The sequence below is a fragment of the Lissotriton vulgaris genome, chromosome 2_2, assembly GCF_964263255.1.
Source record: "Lissotriton vulgaris chromosome 2_2, aLisVul1.2, whole genome shotgun sequence".
NCBI lineage: Eukaryota > Metazoa > Chordata > Amphibia > Caudata > Salamandridae > Lissotriton > Lissotriton vulgaris.
Window position 1 is genome coordinate 132808640 of NC_141688.1, and position 22934 is coordinate 132831573.

At 43.8% G+C, this 22934-nt stretch overlaps 1 long non-coding RNA gene across 1 annotated transcript in view; it reads right to left on the reverse strand.

Moving 5' to 3' along the window:
* Positions 1-20934, reverse strand: part of LOC147729152 (uncharacterized) — a 552739-nt gene extending 531805 nt beyond the window's left edge. The window contains exon 1 of the long non-coding RNA XR_015309185.1: positions 20820-20934. This is a non-coding gene — a long non-coding RNA (uncharacterized LOC147729152). The remainder of the gene's footprint in view (positions 1-20819) is intronic.
* Positions 20935-22934: the final 2000 nt, after the last annotated feature.

Below are 22934 nucleotides of genomic sequence, written 5' to 3' on the forward strand. Positions count from 1 at the left end.
CGGTTCCATCCGACAGTCACAGAAAAGGTACGACCCAGACAAGTCACACTGCAGCTCCTGTTAAAGGGACATGCAATTATTGCAAGCAGCCAGGTCACTACGTACACGAATGCGCAGTTCTGAAACATAACATAGCGACAGGAAAAACTAAAGAGAGACCGCATCCTCCTAGACAAGACCATAACCAGCATCAGTCTACACAGAATACACAGCCCATGCATGCATCTGCACAGACAGCACAAACCGTAGCAGTACCACAGCCACAGCCCATTGCTGCAACTCAGCAAGTCTCACAACAGATGTACCAATATGCTCAGTCTGCTTACCCCGAATATTCCCGATATACATGAAACAGCCTAGAGAGGGAAGGTGGCTTGCCTCTTATCGAGATTCCTGTAGATCAAGAAGGTCCTTATGTACACAGTCAAGTATTGGGGAAAGATAGAAAGTTTTTAATTGACACAGGGGCAAGTCGCACTACCATAAGTCATGACGAAGTTCCAGGGGCACCCCTCTCAGGCTCACAAAATGTTTCCCTTGGGTTTTCAGGACAGCCTATTGTAAATGAAGTATCAGAACCAGTTCCCCTGGCTGTGGGTCCATTATCACGCGTTACAGACCTGTTACTAACAAAATCATGTCCGGAGAATCTATTAGGAATTAAAACATTGAAGGCTCTAGGAGCTATAATATGCTGCTCCCCGGAGGGAGTTAGACTCTTTCTGCGGGATTTCAAGGGTCATTACGTCCTTCGTGAGTTTGACGTCAGATTGAAAAATGTACCTGATTACTTGTGGGCAAAAGGCCCAACTGATGTAGGATGTATGCACATTACACCATACCGCGTTACCCTCAAGGCAGGTGTTGTATTACCCAGAATCAGACAATACAAGTTACCACCCGATGCTGTAGCGGCTTTACTGAAAATCATTGAAGAGCTCATTGCCCAAGGAGTGGTCGTCGAAACCGACTCCAATATCTGTAATTCACCCATAATTCCGATTCTTAAACGTACTGATCCCAATGCACCGCCAGTATATCGGCTGGTGATTGATCTTCGAGAATTGAATAAATGCATTATCCCACAGTATCCTGTGGTCCCCGATATATCATCTCTATTGACTGCTATTGATTCAGAAGCAACGTTCTTTACTGTAATTGATCTCAAGAACGCTTTCTTCAGCGTGCCTATTGATCCCGAGAGCCAATATCTCTTCGGATTCTGTTTAAATGGACGCAGTTTCAAATTTTCGCGCGCACCTCAAGGATTTACAGAAAGCCCCAGCATCTATAGTCAAGCACTGAAAAGACAACTAGATTGTATTCAAATGCCAGTTAACACCGCTTTACTACAATACGTCGATGATCTGCTGATCACCGCACGAAGTGAGCCCGAATGTGAAAAAGCATCACTGACAGTTTTACATTTCCTGGCTGACAAGGGACACAAGGTGTCTCCTTCGAAGCTACAATTCTGTGCTCAGCAAGTTGTGTACTTGGGTCACTTACTGTCCAAAGTGGGGAGACAGCTCACTCCCGATCGCATTCAGTTAATTGTGAACATGCCGCAACCCAAGACACAAAAGGAAGTGCGGGCCTTCATAGGCCTCACCTCGTACTGCAGACAATGGATTCCCCAGTATGCATTTTTAGCTAAACCACTCATCCAGTTAACGACACAGGAGGCAGCAACTTCGACTGTCCTCCCTTGGACTCAGGAACACACACAAGCTTTTGAAGAATTAAAGAAAGTTTTATGCCAAGCACCAGTTTTAGCGACACCATGTTACAACAAACCGTTTACACTTTTTGTTACAGAACGTGATGGTACAGCGTTGTCTGTCCTCACTCAAGACCAAGCAGGTTCACATAAGCCTTGTGCTTATTTTTCTAGTACATTGGATTCAGTAGCTCAAGCACTCCCTGCGTGCTTAAAGTCAGTAGCAGCAACAGCGTTAGCAATAAGACAAAGTGATTCAATTGTTTTAGGTCATCAGTTAACAGTTCAAGTACCACATTCTGTAGAGGTTTTGTTAAACAGAACCCAGACTCAACACTTAACTATAGCACGACTGACAGGTTATGAATTAACACTATTCCAGCCACACATAGAAATCAGACGTTGCAGCATCCTGAACCCAGCAACACTGTTACCTACAGTTACGACAGATCCAGCTCCGCATGATTGTATAGAAATAATTAATGCAGTAACTAAGCCTAGACGAGACTTAACAGATGTCCCATTGACAAATCCAGACCTGACACTTTATGTGGATGGTTCATGCATGAGAACAAGTACAGGAGAAGTAGTGGCCGCGTACGCCGTGACCACTGAAACTGAAATTAAAGAAACACATCGTATTGACACCCTGTCTGCTCAAGCAGCAGAGCTCATCGCTCTGACCCGAGCTTGTATTCTAGCCAAGAACAGAAATGTTAACATATACACAGATTCCCGCTATGCCTTCGGAGTTGTACACGACTTCGGAGTCCTCTGGCAAGAACGAGGTTTTCTGACTTCTCATGGGGCCAAGATACAACATGGCCCCCTCATTCAAGCACTGTTAGAAGCAATACATTTGCCCTCGGGCATATCAGTCATGAAGTGTAAGGCACATACCAAAGTCACAGATTCTGTTTCCCAGGGTAACGACCTGGCAGACCAGACAGCAAAACATACAGCATTGACTCACACCCAGACTACTGATGTGACAAAGACAATAGTACAAACACAGTGTATGACAGTTAGAGATCCCGCCCTAGACGTAATTGACATCCAGACACATGCTACTCCAGAGGAGATAAAGAAATGGACTGAACTAGGAGGGATTCAGACAGACCAAGGTTGGGTGACGAAGGGAAAATCTATATGGTTTCTCCCCGACTCAATGGTTCAAGTCATGATAAATACAGCACATAGTCCTGCCCATCTTGGAGAGAAAGCCATGTTAGACAGTTTACAGAATCTCTGGTACAACAAACACTTACGAGCAGCAGCAAAACAGAAAGTGCGTACTTGCATGATCTGTTGTCAGTTCAATCCAGGTAAAAGCGTCCCTGTTGAGCAAGGTGGATTCCATCCTCCCGATCACCCTTTTGAAGTCCTCCAGATGGATTATATCCAGATGAATAGCTGTAGAGGATTTAAGTATGTTCTTGTAATCGTTTGTGCTCTGTCCCGCTGGACCGAAGCATACCCAGTCCCAGACTACACTGCTCCGACCACAGCCAGACAGTTGGTTCGTGAATTCTTCCCACGGTACGGTTTGCCCCGTGTCGTGTACTCAGATAACGGACAGCCGTTCTCGTCCGAGTTGATGAAACAAGTTTCCCTCTTGCTAGGATATCAGTGGAGGTTCCACTGTGTCCGACATCCCGAAGCAGCTGGCCTTGTAGAAAGGCATAATCAGACACTAAAAATCCGTCTTGCCAAGATCTGTCAGGAAAAAGGGGTCGACTGGATAGTCGCCCTGCCCGTGGCACTATTCTACATGAGAATGGTCGCCCACTCAAGATCAGGGCTATCCCCGTACGAAGTGGTCTTTGGCAGACCGCCGAATATGTGGGGGACGCCCGTTCCGAAAAAGATCACTGATGTTGATTGTAACATGTTGACAGATTACCTTGCCTCCTTGATGTCTGCACTCCAATCATGTCGTTCACAGGTTGCCGCAGCCTTCCCTGACAACACCGATGTAAAGGCGCATGAGGTCCGTCCAGGGGACCTGGTACTCGTCAGGAACTTCGACCGGAAAAGTCCGCTGGAGCCCCGCTGGAAGTCTCCGAAGACCGTTCTGCTTACCACCAGGACCGCCGTGAAAATCGAGGGGAGAAAGGGGTGGGTCCACACGAGTCACATCAAGCTATGCAATGAACTAAAAAACGGACTGAAACAGGACTCTGACTCGTCCACCCCCACCAAAGACTGTGTTGAAGCACAAGACGTTACTGTGCCTAAAAGAGAAAAGACTCCTCAAGAACTTTACCGTATGAAGCTTCGATCTAGCAAGTCAGACAGTTTAATTGTTTAAGTCCTCCCCTAGGTGAATCGGTTAAATAGTTTCTGACATGTATCCCCTAGATCGAGTTAGAGAGAGAGAGGAAAAGAGAAGAACATATTGCAAATCACTCCGTAGTCACTGCATAGTGACACTAATAATCATGTTTATTCTGAGTATTCTAATTATTATTGCCAGCATTCTGCTTCCTATGTACTGGCCTATTTTCAGGCGTAAACAATCTGCTTACAATGCCTCTGCTGAACACACTTTTAGTGAACTTCCTGCACATGAACTCTCTTACAGACTTGCGCTGCGCAACAATACATTCATTAGTATGTTACACCATTCCCATCAGACAAGTAATGCTACAGACTGTTGGATATGTGGCCGACTCCCTCCCTACCAGAATTACAAGGGAGCTCTGCCTCTCTTTCCGTACCCATTCACTCACAATGGCTCTTGTGGAGCATGGTTTAAAATAATTAACTCTTTAGATCCTGATATTGCTGTTTTCGATGGGGGCTGGGTTTGGGGAAACTTGAACTTAGTCCTGCTCAACGTCTGTTATCCTGATAAAGAGGGACTTCCCACTCGAATAGGAACTGATCTAGAAAATGAAGTATATGGATTAGGTAATTACACAATTAGCCTTATGATCCTCACTGTTGAATCTGAAACTGCTCCAGTTTTGCCCCATATGTTAGTGTTACCAGTCACAGGTGAATTATGTGTTAGCAAGAAAGGTTCAGTACACTTAGGTCATAGTAAATGCACTACTGTGGTCGAGTTCAGTGACCATGGTAAATCGTCTTTTAAAGCTACCAGTCATTCCTATTTTGTTTGTGGTCATACCGCATACATACGTTTGCCTCCAGATTGGGACGGTACCTGTTACATTGCATTCCTTCTGCCACCTGTTTTCCTAGCTCCTCCTGATTACCATAGAAATACGAATCTAGCACCGAATAGACCCAAAAGAGATATTCCCCTTGTCGACTACACAGAAACGGCATGGGAACAGTACACTGATTTCAATAAAGGATTCTTTTTCTTCCTAGGGCCTGTCCAAAACAGTAAATTAATACGCAGATTAACGAGAACACTTGAAGCAGTAGTGAACGAAACTGCCTCCGCTCTAGGTAACCTAACAGAGGAGCAGTCTGCTATACGGACTGTTGTCCTTCAAAATCGTCTTGTGATTGACGTCATCTTGGCAGATAGAGGTGGAGCCTGTAAGGTCATCGGGTCAAGTTGCTGTGTTTTCATTCCACAAAATGCACCATCTGTCTATCAAGCTATCACCCGTTTACATAAAATTGCAAATCAGATACATCAGAATCCAGGCACCTGGACTTGGTCCGGTTGGTTCTGGACTACGTTAACAGCTTGGGGATGGAAGATCTTATCCTTCCTAGGCATTGGTCTTGTTATAGTATTCAGTTGTTGCCTATGCCTGCAGTGTGGGCCAGCGATATGTGGACTGTGTGCCACATCCTGCATTGAGCATTCCAGTTGCCTCTCAAACAGTCAAAGAAAGAAAGACGAACATATAATGTTACAAGAACAAACCGATCGATTTATGAGGATCGATATATCATGAAGGGTCCGTAGGGAACAAGGAGGGAATGAGGTAATATAAATTTTATGGTCATGTTGTGTTCCCTAGCGAGTACCCCACCGACTCCATGTACGAGTTAAAAGTGCATGTAACTTCCCTCCTGTACCAGCTATGAAGACGCAAATACATTTGCGTCCAACGTTAACTTGTCCTCTTTCAGACCCACCATGAATGGGTTTGATGGTCCGTTCCTAAGTATGCTATGCCAACGTCTTTTTGAAGTATACTCCTACGTTTTTCAGCCTGGCTGAAAGTAGGCCCTGAATCTCTGCCATCGAGCCTCTTTTCTGGCTTCTGACTGCGAGGGCCTCTGCCCAAGCAGCCCCCGTACCCGTGAACTCTGACTTACTTCTAGCGCGGCCCTCCGTGCTCAGCTCAGCCTGCTGCCTGCCAAGATTGACTATAACCTTCGAGTTATCTGTTTTCCTCCCCGAAGATACATTCCAGCCTGCTAGCTTCAGTAAACATCCTTCCTCAGCTACAGGGCTAAAGGGCCGACCTGTCTTTATGCAAGTAATTCATAGCCTCTGTTGCCATGCTTCCATGGAAGGCCCCATGCCCCCATGCTTCTCATACAGACACTCAGGCGCTTATACACGCACTCACAGCAAGTATAGAATAGCTTCTGCTCTAGAGACCTTTCTGCCCAGATAGCTTAGTTCCTAAAACATCAGATATCAGATATGATAGAAGCACAAGTTGATCTGACATGCCAGACTTCTGTCTCTTTCCGTCAGTGTAAATGTCAAGTCCCCTGCACCCCGTCTATCACACGTCATGCAGCTGCGCGCGCATCCAAGCTTCCGATTTCTGCTGACATTGCAACATTCTGTTAGCACCACCCCTTGGTGCCACCCACTTGCGTCACCTATCAGTGACGTTTCTAGCACACACGCCTAGTTACGCCTAGTTTACGCCTCTTGATGATGTACTAGCACCACGTGTATACTGTTATCTTGTCTTCTCTCAGCTGTTACGCCTCTTACATTGAACATTATGATGTAAATCAAGTATATAAGCTATGTATTGTCAATAAACGTTAGCGCGCTCATCTATCCCTTCTGACACCCTGTGTGGTGGTCAGAACATGATATCCTGATTCCTTTATGAGGAATAAAACCCTTAGAAACTCTTACACCACGGACTCTGTTTTCCTTCATTTCGATTGAGTTATTATTGATTAAGTACTTACCTGCATAGAAATTAAGAGAGTAAATTAATTATTTACATCAGGATCCAGAAATGTAATGTAATAAAATCAAGAAACACATACATATATCTATCTATCTATATATATATATATATATATATATATATATATATATATATATATATATATATATATATATATATATATATAATTGATCGCTGTCGAGGGCTATACCCGTTGTTAAAGGTCCTAAAGCCGCCGAGTTATATATGCAGACTGTAGTTGAGGGCCTATAACGAGAGAGTGGGCCTTTAACAACTGGTATAGCCGAGGATGAAGGGTTATAAGGCTATTAGAACATTCCACTCCCCACTACCGGTAGAGGGTTCTAAATTTAAAAAATGGAGAAACTTGAAAACAAACATTGGAATGTTGCAGCTCAAGGTTTATACAACAATTATATGCCTGGAAGTGTCTGTATGTGTATATGTACGTATGCATGTATGTGGGTATGAATATTCACAGAAAAATCAAAGGTTGCAAGGGCATTAGTTAGGCTAAGATTTCACACATACAAAACTACTGAAATTCAGCAGTTATATTTACTTGAGCCAACTATAACTTATGCCCCCGCTATACACTGCCAGTAGTATGCCAGTATGCGTATTTGCACAGTGCTAGACAAAGTGGCAGGCCTCCGACGACCTCTCAGCAATCCCCCTGCGTGGGACTTACTGGTGTTAAAAGGAAGGGTTATTGACCCCCAAGGACCATCCACATCCAAGAGGACTTCATCCCCCCACAAGTAGTGCCCCAGGAGGCACGTTTGCAGAGTGGTGGATTAAGGAGGTGGGGCCTCCGACGAGCTCTCAGCAACCCAATCTGTGGGACATACTGGCGGTAACAGGAGAGGTTCTTGGCACCCAAGGACTCTCAGCATCCAAGGGAACCTCATCCCCCAACCAGTAGTCCACCAGGAGGCGCGTTTGCAGGGTGGTGGAGAAAAGGCCGGGGCCTACGACCAGCTCTCAACAATCCTGCCATAAGGAACGTACTGTAGGTAACAGGAGGGGTTCTTGGCCTCCATGAACCCGGAGCATACAAGGGGACTTCATCCCTCAACCAGAAGGGCACCAGGAGGAGCGTTTGTACATTGGTGGAGAAAGGGTGCGGGCCTATGATGAGCTGAGTCAGGATTAGTGGTTCCATAGGGGACAGAGGTCGGGCTGAGCACCACGGGGTATCTGCGGATTCCCGTGCATTGAGAAAAAAATGTAATAAGGCAATTTATTGGTCTTTATCGGTCCCTCTAAGACCCCTTCAACACACCGATGGGGTCAGGGTGCATTTTCTACCATGACACCCTTCATGAACATTACAGATGAAACTTCAGCCCCTAGGACTGTTTCCCAATAAAGGAAAATGGCGGCTGTAACTTCTTGGTCAGGTTGCAGCCAGACAATCAGATTCTTTCTTTGGAGCGAAGATCCACGGATTGACCCGCACTAAGTGCGCAGAGGATCCACATCCCTATATATCTATATTTTTTTACCTTTAGTATCTCTAAGACTACTGAACAGATTTACACCAAATCACATAAAGCACGCTTTCTGGACCAAATTTGGTGCAATTCCGTTCAGCAGTTTGGGCCATAATCATGTTCAAAATCCCTATAAGAAAATGCATAGGGAAAATGCGTTTTAAGACCCCTCCCCTTTTCCTTGTTTATGACCTGAGGATCAGTGCCTTTAGTAGGGTGTGTAGGGTGACAGAATTCAGGAAAGGAGTGTCTTTTTTCCATTATCCCGATCCTGCTTACCCTAGTATGAGTGATATAGTTGACTGCTAGCTTGTTAGAGTGGAGCATTTTTAGTTTGGTCGCAGAGTAGCTTGTGATTTGGATATCTGATATCCTTTGGGATCTTGTTCGCGCTATATAAAACGTTATAAATAAATAAATAGTGACTTGCCCCTTGCCCCGGTTAGCCACGGGCGGGTACAGACAGGTTTGCCTTTGGGGCGCCATCGGCGCGCCGCCAGCGCTCCCGCGCTGCTACCGGCATTAGTAGCCGTAGTCAGCCTTGGCTCCTCCCCCTCTTCTCTGATTGGCACTCAGCGCCGTGTCTACCAGGAAGTGAGTCGGGCCAGTGTCACAGTGATTTTTAGCGCAGTAAATATTCATTTAATTCAATTTTTTAAAAGTACAACAATGATTCAGTTTGTAAGCAGAAATCAAAGTATTTTTAAAAACAGAAAAAGCGTCAGTAGCGGTTATCACAAGCAGCGGCATCTTTCCCAGAGTAATCGCTCCCGCGCTGCTACCGGCATAAGTAGCCGTAGTCAGCTTTGCCTCCTCCCCCTCGTATCTGATTGGCGCTCAGCGGCGTGTCTACCAGGAAGTGAGTCGGGCCATTGTCACAGCGATTTTTAGCGCAGTAAATTTCTATTCAATTTAATTTTTAAAAAGTGCAACAATGATTCAGTTTGTTGCCCATGCCCGCTGTCACAAAGGCAGGCAAACAGATAAAAACACTGCTCTATGCGAGGTGCAGCTTTTTTTGCTGCTCCTGCGTATTCAGGTACCCTCAGTGGCTCGCAACAGCACACATTTGGTGCCCCGGGTGGGGCCAGGGTACCCACCATGAAGTTGCTGTGCCCTGGAGAATGGGGTCCCCGGTGCCAAAATCAGTCCGGGGAGGTGGGCTGTGTGGCCCTCTCCCCTTTTACTAATTGGCCGGGCCCCAGGGGATGGGGTCCCTGGAACCAAAGTCAGCCCAGGTAGTGGAGCCGCGGGCCCCCCTGCCATTGCAGTAATTGGCCGGGCACTGGGGTATGGGGTTCCCTGGGCCAAAATCTGCCTGGGGAGAGGACCCGCATGGCCCCCTCCTCTTTCATTAATTGGCTGGGCCCCAGAGGATGGGGTCCACGGGCCGTAATTGGCCCAGGTAGAGGGGTTGGCTCCCGGGTTGCCAGCATATGTGGGGCTGGGGCGAGTCTCTTCGGATGACCCCAGCAAAACACGGGCAAATGCCATGCAAGGCCTGTAGGTCGTTCATGCCAGCGGGAGGGGAGGGTCCCCTCCAGGCTTTGCAGGCAACCAACCTCCATGCATGGAGCGGGGCTTGGTGCCTGCGGGGAGGTTACGTGACACAGGGTTATATGCCTATGTATGCAGTTCGGTTGCAGGGCCTGGCCACATGCCAGTCCCAGAGGTCGACCCCCGCCACGCACGACCAAAGGGCAAATCCCTGCATGCACTGTCAAAGGCTATGTGTATTGCAGAGTTGGGTGCCTAAGGAGTGTTGGCTGCAGCCAACCAGCCACGCACGTCCAAAGGCCAACCCCCGCCGGGTAGTATGCCCACAGGGTATTGGCCACAGACCAGGCTCTAATGCCAAATCCTGCAGTGCACAGACGAAGGCCGTGCATGGCACAGGGTTGGGTGCATACGGGGGGACTGGCCACAGGACCTGCTGGGGTTAGATTAACGTACAGTAATTAAATATTACTTAAAGTTTATTTTATTTTTTTAAATAGAAATTAAAAAGCAAGGGTTACAGGGATGTTATAGTTAGGAAATAGAATTTAAAAACCTTAGAAATTCACAAAAAATCTAAAGGTTACAGGGACGTTAATGTTTGTGTTCAGATTTTTACCCAACAAACCATAGATATTCAACAATATACTAAACTTAGCTCAAGAATCTATAACTCATACCCTAAGAACAATAACTCGCGCCCTCACCATGCACTGCTACTTACCCCACATATTTCATCAGTAGTGACATCTTCTATGACATCATTCATAATATAACTGCAACATTTCCAATACATTTATAACAAATGTGTGCATGGCAGTGGCACGAGTTATAGTTTACCTTAGGGAACGATTTATAATGTCTTGAGATAATCAGAACTATTTAATTTCAATGGTTTTGTGCGTATAAAATCTGAACCCAACAAAAAAAGTCCCTTTGTTTTTCTTCTGAATATATATATATATATATATAAAAAATATAAAGAATTAGGTTCTGGCATAAAGGGCAAATAGGAGAGAGTTTGCTTCCCTTCTTTATAACAAAAGATAATGAAAAGATAAACAGTACCTGGAGTTGGAATAGTAAATTAAACTATTCACTATCAAGCACCCCAAAGTGTAATGCGTTGTAAAGGTATGCGTAGTAAAACCTGCGTTGTAACAGCATGCGTTGTAAAAGCATGCGTTATAATGTCATACATCCTGTGTCTACACACAACTAAGAGGGGGGAGAACCAAGAAAATACTTTTATGCACCAAGAAGGTGTAAAGCGCACAGTAAGAGGCTTCACTGCACACGCCCTCCCACTCGGGCAATCCCACGGTACCGCGAGATTCGACAATGACAGTCAAGTTGCGCATCTGAGCCAAGCCTGGCCTCGCGCAGGGCTCAGAAAGTGCTGAGCCAGCACTTCGGTTCCGGTTACAGGCCCTCCCCGTGAACCCTTCACAGGAAGCCCATTGTTCATGGAAGAGCATAGGGGGGTCACAGATGTACTGCATCGGGCTATAACAATACGACACTCCCCGGCACCGCGCGCAGCCTCAAACTGGATCACTTGGGGGCGTTGCAGGAGATTTGCAAGACCACTGGAAAAACCGAGGAGCGAACCTTTACAGAATAGAAGTTGCGGACGATTGGAGAGCAGGCTAGAGTAGGAGGGAAGTAGCACCACTGTTACATCTCTATCAGAAAAGTGGTATCCATGAGAACGGGCAACTACTGTCTAAACAGGGCAGGGTGTGTCAATAACCTGGCGAGAGATGGGGAATGCTACAATGCCACTGTGTGCTGACCTTAAACATGCTCATCACCGGACAATCACCCAGTCCGTCCCACAGACACAAAGCAAGACCTCACATCAACAGTAGATGAACAGTGCAGTGCATGTGGTGCTGCAGCTGTGATAATACCAGCGAGTACTAGACGCACATTAGTGCTATAAAACCAATTACAACGACTGATTTACAAACGTGCAAGAGCAATGCAATACATACAGTCAAGTAACACATGTTCTTTAATGTCCTTGGCCAGTTTGCATCTCAAGATGTGAGAATTCTCCATCTGCCGATATTCACCACAGAAGAGATTACCAAGGAAACCAGACAAAGCAGAGAATGCCAGTCCAGTCCTAAGCCACGTGAAGTCTTTATTCACAAAACAAGAGTTTGCATGTTCTTGATAAAAGCCCTCGGCACGAGGCATCTCTCCTACCACACCGATAAGAAATAACAAACACGCATAATGCCTTCTGCAATTAAAATTAAGTGCAACACTTATCAAAACTACTGTCCAAGTTGCAGGCAATATTTAGTGAATAAACAAACAGATTATGAAGGCAATTCAGTTCATACGTGCACTTGTTTTAATGGCAAAAAAAAATATCACAACTTGCCATACAAAAACATTAAAACATTTTTCTCAGACTGACTTGGTGATGGATAACCTTTTTCAAACAAAACATATGAAAGAGATGCAACTTTTCAGAAAATGAAATAAATCCCATATATTCTCTCTCTGTGTATATATATATATATGTACATACACACATACGTACATGCATGGCTGGCTGTATATTTGCAGTCAAATCTAGTTGCACTTTTGTTGTAAGTAGACAAACAATGTACCCATTAGGAAATACAATCCATGAAGAAACAGGAATGAGGAATAACAATTGATATATATTTCAATTGACATTATTTTTCGATATTATGCATAGTAAAGTGCTTGGATCTTGAGCCTACATAGTAAAGAAATGGTATACATTAAAACAGGTGTGCATGCAAAATGTAACGAGTTCAAAGGCCGCCAAAAGATCAGTTCGTGAGTAGGAACGAAATCAAATGTAAGCATCCAAAACATCTGTCTACTTAGTCTTAGACCATGAATATCCGATCTAATTGCCTATTGTGTCGACAGTGTTTCAGCCCAGAATACTTTATGGGGTCATCATCAGGAAAACCAACTTCTGAGCATAAGCCTGTACTTCAGTATACAGAAAGGGCAAACACTCAATGTATACACATCAGATTAATGGATTCACTTGGTATTCTATCATTCAGTGACAGGTTTGATAAAAGCAGTTAATCGCTCTTAAATCATTTCTCTGACATTTCATATCAGACACAGCACTGAGCCTGCACAAAAGACACTTATTCACAGATGGACGTTTCCCACAACATCATGCCATCTGCAAAGGTGCACTGCTCTATGAGCACATAGAGCAGGAACACATCACAACCATGTGGTGAAAACTGAACAGTTATTTTACTGGTGCATTCATTTTTACCAATAAATTAACACATTTAAAGAAGTGTCTGCCAATATCCAAAACACACTGCCTGATCAAAGGTGGCCCCAGAGGCATCCACCAGTTCAACCTATTCCACCAAGAGGGGGTTTAGACTAAGAACAAAGGGGCATCTTTCATAGATGTTCTTCTTGATCTCAGTCTGTCCCACACATTGTGTGTTGGATGGAAATAGAAGAGCATCTCTCTTCATACTCACACACACTTTTCAAGCGAGAGCAAGGCCTGGACAACGAGTGCACAACTCACCAAGCACATGGCGTGGGCAACATTCTTGCACATATTTGTTCACTGCTACATATAACACGGGTGGATCTTTCCATGTGTTTGTGCTGGATACAACCTTGCCACGGGTCAACAGTTTTTGATGTATAAATTAAATATTTACTAACAGTTCAGAACCAAGATACATAAACAGCACTCACACCTTGTCAAGTATGTGCAATGTGTAGGTATTTTTATATAGGCTGATATATACAACAGAAAATACCCTTTTGGTGTGCAAACTTTAAAATCTAAATATGCAAATGGAGTGAGAGTTGGAGGCCCAACCGGGGGTCACATCTATGACTCAAAATGCAGATTAAAGACAAGCCTGATGGTCAAATGTTTCAGAGAGGGGCTAAAAACTAGAACGTTGACACACCTCTCATTACGAAGGCACACAGTATGGAAGCTAGTCAGTGGTTACCTCCTCCTTTTCATGTATGATGGATTATGATTGGGTACAATTAAAAGAAGCTGCAGCCAAAAATAATTCAAAACGATACTAGCAATTAATTGCGGAAAGTTGTGGTACTAGAATTAAATCTATTCCTACTCCAATAAATGAAGAAGAAAGGAAATCCTACTAAATAGAACTTTATTCTGCGAATTTAAACTCCCTCTTGCCCGACTTGCCTCGAATGACCTCCTTGCCTCGAATGACCTCCTCAGAAACTTCAATCTATCCGCCCACTAAGGAAGAAATCGATAGATTGATTTAAAAAACGAGAGCTTCGGGGGCAATAGGCCCAGATTAAATCCCCAATTTCATTATAAAAAGAGTCTGTATTACGGGCAACATACCTTACTCCCTTGTTTGAACACTGCCATTGATGTGGGCAGACCCCCAAGTCATGGTCTGGTAGTATCCTAATTCCGCTGCACAAAAAGGGCGAAAGACATCTTCCTGGTAACTACTGGCAAATAGCCTTTTTAGACGCAGTAGAGAAAACCTTCGCCCGCAGTATTCCCAAGAAACTTACTGATTGGTTAGTAGAGGAGCAAATCCTCCCCACTGAGCAAGCAGGGTTTAGGAAAAATCATTAATCTTTGGATAACATCTGCATGTTGAAATTAATGGAAGAGAAATGTACGGTCTTTCGCAAAACAAATGTCTATGTAGCATGTATAGACTTTTCCACTGCGTTTGATAAAGTAGATCGGCCACTTCTCTGGAAAAAGTTATATAAAATGGGGATGCCTCCAATTTTGCTATCCTTAGTTATTACCTTAAACTCCCAAACATGGTGTCGGGTTCTAATGGGGGGGGGAACTCAGGGCCTTTCTTCAGTTATTACTACGGAAAACGGACTGAAGCAAGGTTGCCTATTAGCACCTCTACTGTTCTCTTTATATGCAAGTGATGTACCAGATTGTTTTTTCTTAACGGAAGGAGACGCGCCAAAGATAGATGGCCGCTCCTTTTCTTGTCTGATGTATGCAGATGATATTGTAAATTTGGACCTGACCCCTATAGGCTTGAACAAAAAATTGTCACGTCTACAGAATTATTCGTCTGCACAATTTCTGAAAAAAAAAAAGTCTCTAAAAGTAAGGTCTTAGTTTTAAAACAAGGAAAAAACTGAAAATTGTGTGATTTTAATTGGAGAATTGGTTCTGAAAAACTGGTGATTGTAGATCCTTCCTTTATCTGGGGAAAGTCATTTCAAGTAGCATGAGGATTAAAGCCCATATTGATCACAGCTCCTTTAAAGCAACGTCGCATGCAAATGGCGTATGACTATTCTATAGTACGATGGGTCGAAGACATTTCTCACATTTTATTTTTGTTTTTAAAACCAAAATTCCCCCTACCCTGTTATATGCAATTGAAACTATACTAGTAAGTGAATGGAGCTTTTTGGACAAGATCGAAGGCCAAATTTTTCGTAAAATATGTAATTTTAATACATTGGTTCCAATAGCCGCTATTAGGCTAGATTTTGGCTTGGTAAGCTTCTTTTCACAAGGACTAGCTAGGGTAATTCGCTGGGGATACCAACTAAAGAATAGTGAACCTCCTTCTTTTAAGAGTTTTATCCAAGAGGACATTTTTGTTGGACAAATGTATAAATACACCTTCTGTAGCGATTTCATTCAGGCATTCAAACATTTTAATGTGAAAGAAGATTTTGTGTTATCTCCATCTTCTATAGAATTACAATCCTTTCTAACGTTTTCTAGAGGCCTAATTAGCTATCAGAGAGCTATTAGGATTTGCAGAATGAGAGCCAGAATGGAAACAATAGTTAAGTGTGGTTCCCCGAGAGTATCACAAAAATATCTATTGTGGAACTTAACAGTATTCGGAGATGTATTATTCTCTACCGTATGAACCTCTTACCCGTAAATGATGAAATTGGTCACCCAATAGGGAAGGTGAAAAATGTTTTAACTTTAGTAATCAGGCTATTTAGAATCTTGATCATGTTTTGTTTGTATGTCCTGCTCTGATTACATTTCGATTTAGGTGTCTACGGCCAATGTTTATCCCGAATGGCATTAAAAATGTTACATTAGCTAGAGCATTTTTGATCTGTCCAAAAAATGAAATATTATGCACTAAACTTTGTAACTGTTTTAGGGAGTTTATGAATATATTTTAAATGGTTTATTAGACCCCGACTATTGTTGGCTATTTTATTTACTTGCTTATGTATGTGTATAATTATTTTTATTGGTGGAAAACTATAAATATATGTTGGTTGCTAATTCTCGGTTGTCTGCACTAACTAGGTTCCTTTTCTTATTAAAAAAAAGTTTTAAGGGAAATATCTCTACTGCTTCTTGGTGTACCTTAGATAAATTGTATTCATACTCAACAGGACCCGATTCTTTATTGTTCTAGAATAGGAGGTGATTGTTCGATTGCTGCCACTCTTTTGCTGCTATAAGATGCACTTTACTTAATGATTTGGTATTATTGTTGATTCATGAAGCTTTATATTTTACAAAATGTTATTAGATGATATTGCTTTTTAAAGTTAATCTATTTGATGTTTGAATGATATCCTAGAGATGATTTTGGAAACGTTACGTCTTTTTACGAGGAATATTTTCTGAAGTATTGTTTTTAAGGCTGCTGGGTTTATGGTGTGATTTCCTATGTACGTTTTAAGTTGACCTCTTTAGAGATCCAAATTCTTAATAAATATATTGGATTGAATCATGTATGATGTACTATATACCTTGCTCCATATAGGACCTTTGTTTGGCTCAGTAGTATTTCGGAGGGTGAACTGAGATGCATCACATTGGGACGGGTTTTCACTGGGGAAGCATGCAAACCTCCCTGCACTCGTGCAACAAGTTGGATATTTCCATCTCCACCACGTTGGAGAGGGTGGGTGTATACTACATGCACAGAGAGATGGCATGGCCAATACGGATAAGTAAATATTTGAAGCCTAGCGCTGCTCACAGTAAATTGCACTGATGAAGCTCACTCAGATGTGCACCGAAAATGGGTGATCATGAGATGAGAGTTTATGTGGGACATATGTACACACTACTCAGTCACCTTACATGGACTGTGTGTGCATGGGGTCCTTATCTGCACTTTGAGCAAGCACATTTTCAATGTTCCCACAAAGGGAAAGCAAACACACAGAGTCAGGTCTCCACGAGGATCCCAGGCACACACTCCCTGTCCCTACACAGGATCAGGATGAGTCTCCACACAGGTTGTGGCACGCCAGGTGTCTATCTTTACAAGATACATGTGAATACAAGGACAGTTAGGTGTCTATATGTGGCACAAGTAAACAGTCACTATTTCAACAAGTGTCTCACACACAGAGTCAAATGATAGCCCATATGCATAGGCGTCATAATGTTGGACCTTTCCGACCTCAAAACATCATTCAACATTTCATAAACAATCCACAATGTACCTGTGCAAGGCAACAAATAACACACTAACACAACAGGCTCCCAACACCCTTCTGCTAGTCCAGTTCAAAGGTGCACTGTGGGCACTAACAAACCATAAAGCCTCAGTTAACTCATGCACATGATTTCAGCTGGGCAACGCAAATGGAAATTCCTCAAATGGTATATACCAGTACTGGTTAATAAAAGCCCCTAACAAGCTTACAAATATACACACAAACTATTAACCACAACCACAACCACGTTGAAGCTAATACTACCTAAACAGAAAACTGCCCCCATTCTTTGTAGGAATCCTTGAGTAATCAGGGAATGAATGTACCCAAGCCATACAGTGCTGCGAGACCATACTAAAGGCAATGAAGCGCTATACAAATTTCGGTCAAAATAAACAGTTGCTGCTAACCTTGGGTTCAGGAACAGCGTACTGCCTAGCATAAAGCATTTCAACATCTCATATGAAGTAGCAAGCACTATATCAATACACTAGCTGCCCGTCCCGACGTTGTCCGGGTTTAAAAAAGATTTACCTGAAGGATGGCAAACCTTACAGAACGCTACCCCACCGCTTTCCAATGCAGCAGGTGTCTTAGAATGCACACGCCCACACACAACAACGCTGAAGGGCTAGCACACCTCACGATGTGCACGAACGCTAATCTCATCACAGTGAGATTAGCGTTGCACGTCGTGAGGTGTGCGTGCTGTTCAGCGTTGTGTGTGGGCGTGTGCATTCTGAGAAGTGTGGGCGTGTGCATTCTGAGACGCCTGCGTTTATCCCCTGTTGAGATCGGTAACGCTTATGCCCACAAAGGTTGCTTCGCAACATATGTTATTAACGCCGCCTGAATGGCAATGTGCGTGAATGCGGCGCACCTTGTGTCTTCTACACGGACGTGTGAGAAGTGATTATAACTTGTGAATGGAAAAGCACGCTACTGAATGACGCGGCCATTTTTTTGTTATAAAATTTGTGGCACGCCCCTCTGAGAACGCTGTTGTGGTAGGCCCCTCTCACAAAGTATGTGTGTACTTTGACACGGCTACGACCATGCCCATGACACACCCACACCCCTCTGAGTGTGTAGTTTGACACACCTATGCCCCTCTGACAACGGTTACGGGTACAAAGTAAAATGTGTGTAGTTTGACACGAACACGCCCCCGGCACGCCCACGCCTACAAGGGACTACTTTACCCCTAAGGTTCTTTGACATTTCTAATGTATATGGTGGCCACCTGTATAGCCTATGTCCATCTGCTACAACTCCCCTTTCCAATGCTGTATTGGGTGTTGTGATTGGTGCTGTACTTCTTGAGTTTACCCGCCTCAAAGGTTTCAGCTCTCTCTTTATAATAGTAGTATAGATAGATATAGATATAGATAGAAGATATAGATAGATATAGATAGATAGATATAGATTAGTCAGTGGTTTTTCATAACGGTCGATTAATTCCTTTATACTGCTTGACACTCTTACGGTCACATAAGATAAAACTGCTACAGGTCAAGTCCACCATCCAGAACTGTACCAACCCACAAGAACAATTTACCCATCACATGGGAACAGGCGTAGAATAACTGAAGGGATCTTCCCAGTGCAACTCGCCAACGGTTGACTTTAATTTAGTCCACCACTGCGGGTCCCAACAAGCTACATACTATGACCGCTTCTTGACGTCTCACAAAGATAATTAGATATGCTATGTTATTAACAACACAGTACATGCAGTAGATCTCTCCCTCTAACCTACGCCAGAATTTTAAATAATTATCTCAAAATGGACAACGCAGTAAAGTAAACAACTATGATCATAAGAAAAACAAAGAGACCTGCGAGCTTTTAAATGCTGTCAACTTTTTGATAACCATTAACTGCATAGCTATGTCACACATCTTTATCTTGTACTGCTAAGCGCTTTGTCCGATAAAAAAATAACCGCATCTTGGTGGTGACCATGCACGACATGAGATCACTTCCCACAAAGGATCAAAACAAAGGCAACACAATTCCAACCACACACCCTTTACTGTGTTGCCTGCCATGCATTTGGGCAAGCTCTTCAGCGCCCCACATAGGGGTAATAAGCTCTATATACATTTTGCAATAGAATACAATTTGTCACTAGCTACATAAAACCTTTGCACACAAAGCTAGTCTCTACATAGCGCAAAGTGAACACGTACATAACTGAGTTAATGGGCACAGATCAATGTACATGGTGACTGTGGATACATGGGGCACGTGCTTATGAAGTTACCGCCTGCACATAGGGCACATGTAAACAGTGGAACGTATTCAAGGGGCGACTTTACATTGGGCTGGTGTATGGATAGCATAAGTAGTGCATCACTGACTATTACGGAGGCACGAGTATAGTCGCTCACTGTAGCATACTGAATCTTTTCACCTGGAACGTCTGGGCTGAGTACTTGTCTATGTAGTGTACAACAGGGCAATTTCGCAAAAAGGTACCAGCAGCTTGTAATGCACATGCCTATACCAGGCAAAAATGCATGAAGACACTGCAAGCAGAGCGTCACTTAATGACAGTAACGTCAGAGCTTCTGCTAATACATGACAACATGTACACAGGATGACCGTTTGACGATGGGCGTTTCCGGCTCGCAGTCATGACGTGAGGTACGTACGTAGAGGTCCCAGACAGGACGTATTCCTCGTCTATGTGTTAGATGATGTCATGCACAGTGTGTGTCAAGTGTTTGAGTGAAAAGAGTCTGATAAAGTGCCTGGTGTGTATGTGCGCGTGAGAGTGAGAGAGAAGGTAGAGGAGTGCGTGCATACACGTGCTGCGAGTGAGCAGTTGATGCACGTGCATTTGGCACACGTCTGCATGTGGTTGTATAGGGGATCTGTGGGCAATGGATGATTATGCGAGTATCGGGTGTCCGCGTGCACAGATTTAGCAGAGATTTATCCTGAGATATTGGTGTGCAGTTTGTGGGCAGCAGGGTCAGCATTCTGAGTGCACTGGCTCTGCATAGCTCATAAAACCCGCGTCGGATCAGTTTAATGGCTGTGGCTGTGTTTAAAGGTTGTGCCTGTGTCTGCATCCTCAGGGACATTTTGCAGGCGGGAGCAAAGAGTCCTTATGTAGGATTTATGCAGTTCCTCAGCTTGAAGGTTGTGAGAAGAGGGTGGCGCGAGCACACGCTCAGTTTGCATGGAAGGGGTCAACGTGCACATGTGTAAACGGGAGTATAGTGGTGGTTCACAGGACTGGCTCGTACTCAGCGTGCACAGGCTCGGGATGAATGAGCAGACTGCTTGTGCACAATCACAGTGTGACGGCTGCCCTCCCACAGCCTCGCACACCGAGCAGCCAGCAAGAGCTCGTTGTGCAAGGGGTGTGTGCACGGGCAGAGCGTGCACGGATTCAGTGGCAGGGCGTGTGTCAGGGCTTATGGTCAGTGGGCAGGCTGATGGCTAGTGTAAAAGGCGTGGGCACAGAATCACGGGCAGTTACCAGGCTGTGTGGTCAGGGTTGTGCAGGTTGTATGCCCAGAGCATGTGCCAGGTACTTACCGTCACCCACGTCTCAGACCCCGGGCGCCCCCCGTCTCCGTCCAAGTGTCTCCCTCCCGTTAGCGCTCCAGTCCCGCAGCTGTGCAGCTCCCTAACGCATGCGCGCTGCTCGGCTGTGGAGAGAGGGCTGTGCGCATGCGCCCGTTGGGAGCAGAGCGCGCGCACACCACTTCGGAGACTACGCGCGGGCGGTGTAGCGAATCAACCGCGAGACGCTGCGGCCACCTTGTGGTTGGAGCAATTGAGGGATGACTCTTAAGACCTCGCGTCATAAGAGTGCTATCTGTTGTACGGCACACTGACCGAGTTTTGGTTGCTTGCTTAAGGTATTTTACTTTTCATAATAAATTCCAAAAAACATAGCAAAGATAAAGCAAGTTCCAGAGAATCCCATACATCTTGTAAGAGAGTGGCACGTGCTAATGAGGGTGTATCAACAGATATGCTCTCTTAACTTGTGAATAGGTGTGCCACTTTGCCAAAAGAAAAAAATACCGGCCATTTGTTATTGTTTTAAGAGTCTGTAAAGGCTAGGATGTGACACTCAAGGACTTTAAACATTCATAATCGTATTAATTATTTTATAACATTACTTTTTTGCCTTTGTTAAATTTCGTCAGCGCATCTCTAGAACATATTTAAAAGGGCTTTCTTTTTATATTTGCTGTTTGAAGGATGTATAATAAGGACTCAATTCAATGAAATTTTATTCAATCACTTTAAAAATACAGATATTAAAAGTACAAAGCATTAAAAACATTTCTAATCAAAACAATTTGCACACAATTCCTAATTTAATTCTTAGCGCCAAACATGTTAAAAAAGTCTAAAAGTTAATTTCATAAAAACAAATTACAAATATCCGTATTACAATTGGATTAATAAAACAAGATAGCCAATTCATCAATATTCACAAGGGATGTACAAAACAAAAGATAAGGACTCAATATACAGGTTTTCAGTGATTTTGCTTATTTATGCCCTTCTTGCCCAGAGAAGACAATGTCGCACAGTGTCCCCGTCTCCTGCACTGTCGCTGGCTGCCCACTCCCTCTTTCTTTCTTCCTCTACCTCTTATTCCCTCTTTTTCTGTCTCACTCCTCCTCACTTGTTGAAAAACGCGTCTTAAAAGAAACAGCCCTTAGCCACTCTTTACTCTTTTTTCCTTCTTCCCGTTCCCCTGTGAAAGTAATCTAAAAAAGAAACACTTTGCTGGAAATGTTGTCTTTTATATTCCAAAGAACAGCCTCCTGATGGGGAGAAATAAAAGGTTAAAAATACAAAAAATAATTAACTAAATATAGCACGACAGACTGGTTGCAAAGTGCCCAGATTGGTTTTATTCACACTCAAACACCTTTGCGACATTATCCAGAGTTTGCAATTGAAGGGCTACTTTTGTTTTTTGGTCTTTTTTTGACAGCATCGTTTTCCCCGGGTGGAGACGTGCCCAATTCCTGGAGGTACTGCAACACCAGGTTGATGTGTGGAGTGGGAAATGTTTAAATTGATCCTTATCATCTGTTTTCCTTATTTTATTTTATAAAATAAATGTGCACCATGGCTCTGTGTTCAAGGATGTGGTCTTTTTAAACCATACTATTTATGTTTTGTAAGGAGATAAGCAATGGACATTGAAACAGATGCCCTCCGGGTCCTGTAGTCATGTCCTTAACTTTACGGCAAAAATACTCATTGATTTCTCAATAATGAGTGTAAAAACATTAAGGTAACCTTGCTGTTCCTGCTTACATTTCACATGCCTTACTTAATCTTTAATTCCCTCTGAGTGTTTGCTCTTCCAGGTTATTGGTACTTTTTTTTCAGACAGCATATTACTCTTGTCTAGTGCATAATTTGAATTGAGACACATCCACGTGTTTATAGTGGAGCACAATTGGGTTGTAGCTGAGGGCAGTGCGAGTTTCTCTCAGTGGGGCAGTATGGTGCTCAGTGGGGGAGAGGCTGCAGCACTATTGTCAGAGCTGCCGAATTTGGAACCGGAGAATCAGGTTCAGCCTTCATGACCATCAACCAGACCACTCTCCTGAGAGAGCACATTCCCATGCTAGCCCTTAGATGGCCCTGCTAGACATTAGAAGCCCTGCAGTCTTG